The sequence below is a fragment of the Arachis ipaensis genome, chromosome B3 (assembly GCF_059453495.1).
Source record: "Arachis ipaensis isolate K30076 ecotype BB chromosome B3, ASM5945349v1, whole genome shotgun sequence".
Lineage (NCBI taxonomy): Eukaryota > Viridiplantae > Streptophyta > Magnoliopsida > Fabales > Fabaceae > Arachis > Arachis ipaensis.
The window spans coordinates 111,325,983-111,335,291 of record NC_142438.1 but is presented as its reverse complement, the minus strand read 5'-3'; the positions used below and the strand labels follow the sequence as shown (position 1 = coordinate 111,335,291).

The window sequence follows — 9,309 nt, the reverse complement described above, 5'->3', positions numbered from 1 at the left end:
GACTATTTTCACTGAGAGGACGGGAAGTAGCCATTGACAACGGTGATGCCCAACATACAGCTTGCCATGGAAAGGAGTATGAATGATTGAATGGAAGCAGTAGGAAAGCAGAGATTCAGAAGGAGCAAAGCATCTCCATACGCTTATCTGGAATCCCACCAATGAATTACATAAGTATTTCTATCTTTATTTTATGTTTTAATTATATTTTAATTATCAAATCTCCATAACCATTTGAATCTGCCTGACTGAGATTTACAAGATGACTATAGCTTGCTTCAAGCCGACAATCTCCGTGGGATCGACCCTTACTCACGTAAGGTTTATTACTTGAACAACCCAGTGCACTTACTGGTTAGTTGTATTGGAATTGTGAAAAAGAATTTGAGATTATGAACGTGCGTACTGAGTTTTTGGCGCCGTTGCTGGGAATGAACAATCACGATTTCGTGCACCAAGTTTTTGGCGCCGTTGCCGGTGATTGTTCGAGTTTGGACAACTGACGGTTCATCTTGTTGCTCAGATTAGGTAATTTTATTTTTATTTTTAATTTTTTAATTTTTAAAGCTTTTATTTTCAAAAAAAAATTATTCTATGTTCTTCAAAATTTTTAAGAATGAATTCTAGAGTTTCATGAGATATGTTGAGTCCTGGCTGGCTGTTAAGCCATGTCTAATCTTTTGGACCGAGGTTTCAACTATCCTTAGAATAGCTTCTTTGTCTTTCTCAGCAAATTAGCTGTTGTATGTAATGTTCTACTGAAGCTCGGTTGGCCATTGGCCATGTCTAGTGTTTTGGACCGAAGCTTTCACTGAAAGCTTTACTGGCTAGTAAGCCATGTCTAATTCCTGGACTGGAGTTTTAGACTAACATTGCATGATTCCTGGAATTCTCATTAGAAATTTTGAAATTCTTATTTTTCTTTTTCAAATTAATTTTTGAAAAATACCAAAAAATTTTAATAAAATCATAAAACCAAAAAGAATTTTGTGTTTCTTGTTTGAGTCTAGTGTCAAATTGTAAGTTTGGTGTCAATTGCATGTTTTAATTTCCAAAAAAAAATTTCGAAAATTCATACATGTGTTCTTCATGATCTTCAAGTTGTTCTTGATGAACTTCTTTGTTTGATCTTTGCATTTTCATGTTTTGTGTCTTTTCTTGTTTTTCATATGCATTTTCAAATTTGTTAGTGTCTAAACATTGTCAATTTCTAAGTTTGGTGTCTTGTATGTGTCTCGTTTCCTAAAATTTTCAAAAATAAGTTCTTGATGTTCATATTGATCTTCAAAGTGTTCTTGGTGTTCATCTTGACATTCAAGGTGTTCTTGCATGCATTATGTGTTTTGATTCATAATTTCTATGTTTTGAGTCTTTTTTGTGTTTTTCTCTTTCTTCATTAAAAACTCAAAAATAAAAAAAATATCTTTCCCTTATTCTTCTCATAAAATTCGAACATTTGAGTTGACTTTTTCAAAAATTTTTAAAATCTAGTTGTTTCTTATGAGTCAAGACAAATTTTCAATTTAAAAATTCTATCTTTTCAAAATCTTTTTCAAAAATCAAATCTTTTTTCTCATTTTTCTTTCATATTTTCGAAAAATTTTAAAAAAAAAATTTGATTTTCAAAATCTTTACTAACAATTAATGTGATTGATTCAAAAATTTTAAAGTTTGTTACTTGCCTATTAAGAAAGGTTCAATCTTTAAATTTTAAAATCATATCTTTTAGTTTCTTGTTAGTCAAGTAATCAACTTCAATTTTCAAAATCAAATCTTTTTAAATTTCCTTTTCAAAATCTTTTCTAACTTCTTATCTTCTCAAAATTGATTTTCAAATCTTTTTCAATTAACTACTTAACTTTTTGGTTGATTTTAAAATTCTTATCTTTTTCAAAACCACCTAACTAATTTTCTCTCTCTAATTTTCAAAAACTCCTCCCCTCTTTTTCAAAAATTCCTTTTTAATTAACTAATTATTTTAAATTTTAATTTAATTTAATTTAATTTTTCTTTTTAAATTTCGAATTAGAACTAATAGTTAAAATAAAAACAAAAATATTTTTATTTTATTTAATTTTCGAATTCTTCCCCCTCTCATCTCTTTCTATTTATTTATTTATCTACTAACACTTCTCTTCTACTCATAATTCGAACCCCCTCTTCTTCTCTGTGTTCAAATTTTTCTCTTCTTATTTTTCTATTCTTCTCTTCTTCTACTCACAAAAGAGAATCTCTATACTGTGACATAGAGGATTCCTATTATTTTCTATTCTCTTCTTTTTCATATGAGCAAGAACAAGGATAAAGGCATTCTTGTTGAAGCTGATCCTGAACCTGAAAGGACTCTTAAGAGGAAACTAAGAGAAGCTAAAGCACAGTACTCTGAAGAGGACCTAACTGAAATTTTCGAAACAGAGAAAACAGCTATGGCCGAACCCAACAACAACAATGTAAGGAAGGTGCTTGGTGATTTCACTACACCAACTTCCAATTTCTATGGAAGAAGCATCTCAATTCCTGCCATTGGAGCAAACAACTTTGAGCTTAAGCCTCAATTAGTTTCTCTAATGCAGTATAATTACAAGTTTCATGGGCTTCCATTGGAAGATCCTCATCAGTTCTTAGCTGAATTCTTGCAAATCTGTGACACTGTCAAGACCAATGGAGTTGATCCTGAGGTCTACAGGCTTATGCTTTTCCCTTTTGCTGTAAGAGACAGAGCTAGAACATGGTTGGATTCACAACCTAAGGAAAGGCTGAACTCTTGGGATAAGCTGGTCAGTGCTTTCCTGGCCAAATTCTTTCCACCTCAAAAGATGAGCAAGCTTAGAGTGGAAATCCAAACCTTCAAACAGAAGGAAGGAGAATCCCTCTATGAAGCTTGGGAAAGATATAAGCAATTGATCAAAAGGTGTCCTACTGACATGCTTCTAGAATGGAGCATCATATGTATATTCTATGATGGTCTGTCTGAGTTGTCAAAAATGTCATTGGACCATTCTGCAGGAAGATCTCTTCATCTGAAAACCCCTGCAGAAGCTCAGGAACTCATTGAAATGGTTGCAAATAACCAATTCATGTACACCTCTAAGAGGACTCCTGTGAACTATGGGACGCCTCAGAAGAAGGGAGTTCTTGAAATTGAAACTCTAAATGCCATATTGACTCAGAACAAAATATTTACTCAGCAAGTCAATATGATTTCTCAGAGTCTGAATGGATTGCAAGCTGCATCCAACAGTACTAAAGAAGCATCTTCTGAAGAAGAAGCTTATGATCCTGAGAACCCTGCAATGGCAGAGGTGAATTACATGAGAGAATCCTATGAAAACACCTATAATGCTTCATGGATAAATCATCCAAATTTCTCATGGAAGGATCAGCAGAAGCCTCAACAAGGCTTTAATAATAATGGTGGAAGAAATAAGATTAGCAATAGCAAGCCTTTTCCATCATCTTCTCAGCAACAGACAGAGAATTCTGAACAGATCCATTCTGGCCTGGTAACCATAGTCTCTGATCTATCCAAGACCACACTAAGTTTCATGAATGAAACAAGGTCCTCCATTAGAAATTTGGAGGCACAGGTGGGTCAGCTGAGTAAGAAGATTACTGAAACTCCTCCTGGTACTCTCCCAAGCAATACAGAAGAGAATCCAAAGAGAGAGTGCAAGGCCATTAATATGACCAAAATGACTAAACCTGGAGAGAGTGAGGAGGACGTGAGTCCCAGTGAGAAAAACCTCATGGGACATCCTCTGGACAGAAAGGAATTTCCCTTTGAGGAACCAAATGAATCTGAGGCTCATACAGAGACCATAGAGATTCCATTAAACTTCCTTCTGCCATTCATGAGCTCTGATGAATATTCTTCCTCTGAAAAGGATGAAGACATCATTGAAGAGTAAGTTGCTAATTATCTAGGAGCAATCATGAAGCTGAATGCCAAGTTATTTGGTACTGAGACTTGGGAGGATGAACCCCCCTTGTTCACCAATGAACTGAATGCATTAATGAGGTAGACATTACCTCAGAAGAAACCGGATCCCGGAAAATTCTTCATATCTTGTACCATAGGCACCATGACCTTTGAAAAAGCTCTGTGTGACCTGGGGTCAGGGATAAACCTCATGCCACTCTCTGTAATGGAGAAACTGGGAATCTTTGAGGTACAAGCTGCAAGAATCTCACTAGAGATGGCAGAAAAATCCATGAAACAGGCTTATGGACTAGTAGAGGACGTGCTAGTGAAGGTTAAAGGCCTTTACATCCCTGCTGATTTCATAATCCTAGACACTGGGAAGGATGAGGATGAATCCATCATCCTTGGCAGACCCTTCCTAGCCACAGCAAAAGCTGTGATTGATGTTGACAGAGGAGAGTTGGTCCTTCAGTTGAATGAGGACTACCTTGTATTCAAGACTCAAGGTTCTCCTTCTATAACCATGGAGAGGAAGCATGAAAAACTTCTCTCAATACAGAGTCAAACAAAACCCCCACATTCAAACTCTAAGTTTGGTGTTGAGAGGCCCCAACATTGCTCTTATTATCTGTGAAGCTCCATGAGAGCTCACTGTCAAGCTATTGACATTAAAGAAGCACTTATTGGGAGGCAACCCAATGTTATTTAATTATATCTATATATTTTATATTGCTATTTTATGTTTTCCTTAGGTTGATGATCATGTGAAGTCACAAAAACAATTGAAAAATAAAAAACAGAATGAAAAACAGCATTAAAAACAGCTCACCCTGGAGGAAGAGCTTACTGGCGTTTAAACGCCAGTAAGAAACAACAGACTGGAGTTTAACGCCAGAAAAAAGCACCAAACTGGCATTTAACGCCAGAACAGAGCATCTACTTGGCGTTTAACGCCAGAAATGGGAGAAAAGTTGGTGTTAAACGCCAGAAACAAGCAGCAACCTGGCGTTTAACGCCAGAAGTGCATTCTAAGGGCGTTTTGCACGCCTAAATGGAGCAGGGATGCTAAGTCCTTGACCTCTCAGGATCTGTGGGCCCACAGGATCCTCACCTACCCCACCTCTTCTTCTCTCCTCTTCACACCTTTTCATAGCACTCTTCCCTAAATACCCCTCACCAATCACATCCATCCACTCTTCCCCAAAAACCCCACCTACCTCCAAATTCAAAATCCTTTCCCACCCAAACCTAACCCTTATACACGAAACCTAACCCCTCCCCCACCCCTATATAAACCCCTCACCACTCCTTCATTTTCAAACATTACAACCAATACTTCTACCCTTTGGCCGAACCACATATCTCCATCCATCTCCTCCATTTTCTTCTTCTTCTACTACTTTCTTTCTTCTTTTGCTCGAGGACGAGCAAACCTTTTAAGGTTGGTGTGGTAAAAGCATTACTTTTTGTTTTTTCATAACCATTAATGGCACCTAAGGCCAGAGAAACCTCAAGAAAGAGGAAAGGGAAGGCAATTGCTTCCACCTCTGAGTCATGGGAGATGGAGAGATTCATCTCAAAGGTCCATCAAGACCACTTCTATGAAGTTGTCGCCAAGAAAAAGGTGATCCCTGAGGTCCCTTTTAAGCTCAAAAAGGGCGAGTATCCAGAGATCCGACAAGAGATTATAAGAAGAGGATGAGTAGTTCTCTCCAATCCTATTCAACAAGTCGGAATCTTAATGGTTCAAGAGTTCTATGCAAACACATGGATCACTAGGAACCATGCTCAAAGTATGAACCCAAACCTAAAGAATTGGCTTACAATGGTTCGGGGGAAATACTTAGATTTCAGTCCGGAAAATGTAAGGTTGGCGTTCAACTTGCCAATGATGCAAGAAAACGCACGCCCCTACACTAGAAGGGTTAACTTTGATCAAAGGTTGGACCAAGTCCTCATAGACATATGTGAGGAAGGAGCTCAATGGAAAATTGACTCAAGAGGCAAGCCGGTTCAACTAAGAAGGCATGACCTCAAGCCAGCGGCTAGGGGATGGTTGGAATTCATCCAACGCTCTATTATTCCCACTAGCAACCGGTCTGAAGTTACTGTAGACCGGGCCATCATGATCCATAATATCATGATTGGGGAGAAAGTGTAAGTTCATGAGATTATACCTCAAGAACTCTACAAGATGGCTGACAAGTCCTTCACTTTGGTAAGGTTAGCCTTTTCTCACCTCATTTGTCACCTCTGCAATTCGGCTGGGATTGACATAGAGGGAGACATCCTCATTGATGAGGATAAGCCTATCACTAAGAAAAGGATGGAGCAAACAAGAGATCATGGACCTCAACAAGAGCATGAGGAATTTCCTCATCATGAAATCCCTGAGATGCCTCAAGGGATGCACTTTTCTCCACAAAACTATTGGGAGCAAATCAACACCTCCCTAGGAGAATTAAGTTCCAACATGGGACAAATAAGGGTGGAGCACCAAGAGCATTCTATCCTCCTCCATGAAATTAGAGAAGATCAAAGAGCTATGAGGGAGGAGCAACAAAGGCAAGGAAGAGACATTGAGGAGCTAAAGCACTCCATAAGATCTTCAAGAGGAAGAACTAGCCGCCATCACTAAGGTGGACCCATTCTTTAATCTCCTTGTTCTTTATTTTTCTATTTTTTTGTTTACCATGCTTTATGTTTATCTATGTTTTGTGTTTTTACTACATGATCATTAGTGTCAAGTGTCTATGTCTTAAAGCTATGAATGTCCTATGAATCCATCACCTCTCTTAAATGAAAAATGTTTTAATTACAAAAGAACAAGAAGTACATGAATTTCGAATTCATCCTTGAAATTAGTTTAATTATTTTGATGTGGTGACAATACTTTTTGTTTTCTGAATGAATGCTTGAACAGTGCATATATCTTTTGAATTTGTTGTTTATGAATGTTAAAATTGTTGGCTCTTGAAAGAATGATGAAAAAGGAGAATTGTTATTGATAATCTAAAAAATCATAAAATTGATTCTTGAAGCAAGAAAAAGCAGTGAATAAAAAAGCTTGCGAAAAAAAATAGCGAAAAAAATAATAAAAGAAAAAGAAAAAGCAAGCAGAAAAAGACAAAAGCTCTTTAAACCAAAAGGCAAGAGAAAAAAGCCAATAGCCTTAAAACCAAAAGGCAAGGGTAAAAAGGATCCAAGGCTTTGAGCATTAATGGATAGGAGGGTCTAAAGGAATAAAATCCTGGCCTAAGTGGCTAAACCAAGCTGTCCCTAACCATGTGCTTGTGGCGTGAAGGTGTCAAGTGAAAACTTGAGACTGAGCGGTTAAAGTCGAGGTCCAAAGCAAAAAAAAAAAGAGTGTGCTTAAGAACCCTGGACACCTCTAATTGGGGACTTTAGCAAAGCTGAGTCACAATCTGAAAAGGTTCACCCAGTTATGTGTCTGTGGCATTTCTGTATCCGGTCGTAATACTGGAAAACAAAGTGCTTAGGGCCACGGCCAAGACTCATAAAGTAGCTGTGTTCAAGAATCAACATACTGAACTAGGAGAATCAATAACACTATCTAAATTCTGAGTTCCTATAGATGCCAATCATTCTGAACTTCAAAGGATAAAGTGAGATGCCAAAACTGTTCAAAGGCAAAAAGCTACTAGTCCCGCTCATCTGATTGGAGCTAAGTTTCATTGATATTTCGGAATTTATAGTATATTATCTTCTTTTTATCCTATTTGATTTTCAGTTGCTTGGGGACAAGCAACAATTTAAGTTTGGTGTTGTGATGAGTGGATAATTTATACGGTTTTTGGCATTGTTTTTACATAGTTTTTAGTATGTTTTAGTTACTTTTTATTATATTTTTATTAGTTTTTAAATAAAAATCACATTTCTGGACTTTAATATGAGTTTGTGTGTTTTTTTGTGATTTTAGGTATTTTCTGGCTGAAATTGAGGGAATTGAGCAAAAATCTGATTCAGAGGCTGAAGAAGGACTGCAGATGCTGTTGCATTCTGACCTCCCTGCACTCGAAATGGATTTTCTGGAGCTACGGAAACCCAATTGGCGCGCTCTCAATTGCGTTGAAAAGAAGACATCCAGGGCTTTCCAGCAATATATAATAGTCTATACTTTGTCCTAGTTTTGACGATACAAACTGGCGTTCAAACGCCAAATTCCTGCCCTATTCTGGACTTAAACGCCAGAAACAGGTTGCAAATCAGAGTTAAACGCCAGAAACAGGCTACAACCTGGCGTTTAACTCCAAAAAGAGTCTCTACACATGAAAGCTCAATGCTCAGCCCAAGCACACACCAAGTGGGCCTGGAAGTGGATTTCTACATCATTTACTTATCTTATGTAACCCTAGCTACTAGTTTAGTATAAAAACTACTTTTAGTGATTTATTTTATATCTCTGGTTAGTCTTTGAATGATTTTATGTTCAGAGATCATGTTTAGGGGGCTGGCCATTTGGCCATGCCTGGACCTTCATCACTTATGTATTTTCAACGGTAGAGTTTCTACACACCATAGATTAAGGTGTGGAGCTCTGCTGTTCCTCATGAATTAATGCAAAGTACTATTGTTTTCTTATTCAATTCAAGCTTATTCCTATTCTAAGATATTCGCTTGCACTTCACCATGATGAATATCATGATCCGTGACACTCATCACTATTCTCAACCTATGAACGCGTGCCTGACAACCACTTCCGTTCTACCTTGGATTGAGCGTTTATCTCTTAGCCTCCATTCCGAAAGATCGGAGTCTTTGTGGTATAAGCTAGAATTATTGGTGGCCATTCCTGAGATCCGGAAAGTCTAAACCTTATCTGTGGTATTCCGAGTAGGATCTGGGATGGGATGACAGTGACGAGCTTCAAACTTGCGAGTGTTGGGCGTAGTGACAGACGCAAAAGGATCAGTGGATCCTATTCCAACATGATCGAGAACCGACAGATGATTAGCCGTGCGGTGACAGCGCATTTGGACCATTTTTACTGAGAGGACGGGAAGTAGCCATTGACAACGGTGATGCCCAACATACAGCTTGCCATGGAAAGGAGTATGAATGATTGAATGGAAGTAGTAGGAAAGCAGAGATTCAGAAGGAGCAAAGCATCTCCATACGCTTATCTGAAATCCCACCAATGAATTACATAAGTATTTCTATCTTTATTTTATGTTTTAATTATATTTTAATTATCAAATCTCCATAACCATTTGAATCTGCCTGACTGAGATTTACAAGATGACTATAGCTTGCTTCAAGCCGACGATCTCCGTGGGATCAATCCTTACTCACGTAAAGTTTATTACCTGGACAACCCAGTGCACTTGCTGGTTAGTTGTATCGGAATTGTGAAAAAGAATTTGAGA

At 37.6% G+C, this 9,309-nt stretch overlaps 1 non-coding gene across 1 annotated transcript; it reads right to left on the bottom strand.

Annotated features, from left to right (window-relative positions):
- Positions 1-2,822: 2,822 nt before the first annotated feature.
- Positions 2,823-2,930, bottom strand: LOC148572043 (small nucleolar RNA R71). The gene has a single exon (XR_015907928.1). It is a non-coding gene; the product is annotated as a small nucleolar RNA R71 (small nucleolar RNA).
- Between the last annotated feature and the right edge of the window lie 6,379 nt (positions 2,931-9,309).